A 1,674-nucleotide genomic window follows, 5' to 3' on the forward strand; every position below is an offset into this window, starting at 1 on the left:
GCTAACAGTCAGATTTCACTCATAGATGCTGGAATAAAGACCAAACATCCTCTGGATATTTTTTACCTTTTATTTCTTGCTTTTGTTACTGACCTACTCCCAATTTGCTAATTAATCATGCCTACTCTTACTGTTTGAGAAGGGACGTGAATATTTTTATTTATTACAAAAAAGAGAAATATCTAATAATCTTATTTTTTTTTAAAAAATACAGGTGTCCGTAAATCAGATCTTATTATTGTTCAACTAACCTTATTTTTATACTGTAATTTGAAAAACAGTTCGTCCAACAATTTAGTCGTTTTATTGTTGATTGATATAGGCCAAGTGTACCATTTTTAAGTGCATGTATATCAAGCATTGTATACAGGCAGAGTATCAAATAACTCCCCAAAGCAAGCAGGAGAGAGATTGGATAAAAAATGCCAGACACATAACATGCTAGATAAAAATAGCAGAGAAAAACGGGCTAGTATTATACCGTACATCGTACATATGGTATAATTGAAATACAGTAGAGCCATTCATGCATATAGCGCATATGGGAATGTTTAAACTCAATCATAACCGTTCATTTAAATCATTAATCACGTGATCGTAATCATATGTTTGGGGTCCTCCATTGAAGTAGGTGACAGGCAGATTTCACTTATAGAAAATGGAATAAAGACCAAACACACCCTCAATAGTATATCCCTTTATTTCTTGTTTTTGTTCTAGCCCTATATATAATTTGCTATTTAATTATATTTTCCACTATTTGAGAATGGACGTTAATATTTTTTATTTATTAGACCGTTAAATTTCTAGGATTTTTACTAGCATTAATTTAGGGTATAAAATAATTCGAATGCCTACTTTGATTGAACATTATCTTGGTTGCTGAAGACCCTGGAGAAGGTGGCTGCACGTCCATGCATGTATGTTCTCTAATAAGAAGAAAATGTGCATGTAATCATGTATGTAATTGGGAACCAACTGCATTTTATATAATTGGATTGACTCTGGTAAAGAGTCTACAATTCTGTTTCAAGGAGAGAAGCTGTCCCAGTACAACTCTACGTAGAATTGTCTTTTTTACTCCATTTATATAAAAAACTATTTACTTCTATCGGCAATGTGAGTCCCACCCTGATAGTTATGTGATTGATCTAAGTCGTTAATTACATTGCCAAGAGAATTATGTTACAATTCCAACTCTTATTAGATGATAGATAATAAAATGAAAACTAAACATGACCCTAGAATAAAATTGTGGTACATAACCTATCAAAACCCAATCGAAACATGACAATTAGCTAGCCTGAATGTGAATTCTTGCCACCCGTTCTTCAAGGAGCAAGCTTGGTAAACTAAATGCTCAATGAGTCATGCTGCAATTTAGACATGAGAAAAAAACTAAGGTAGATCTAAAACTTAAACCGGCTACGACATAGGAAATGGTTCAAATAGAAATTCTCAGCATAAAACTTCTTACCTCAATCAGATGTTTATATACCATTCAACTTGTTCATAAGGCAAGTACAGAAGTGATCCAAACCATCGAACCTTAAATCGGGCGTATCTTGCAATCCAGAATGAGTTATCCGACGTAAAATATATGATTTTGGGGTAGAACGAGCTACTTTAGCCAACCAACCCCACTACGCCGTGTTGCAGGAATTGCGAAAAACC

The sequence above is a fragment of the Magnolia sinica genome, chromosome 5 (assembly GCF_029962835.1).
Source record: "Magnolia sinica isolate HGM2019 chromosome 5, MsV1, whole genome shotgun sequence".
NCBI lineage: Eukaryota > Viridiplantae > Streptophyta > Magnoliopsida > Magnoliales > Magnoliaceae > Magnolia > Magnolia sinica.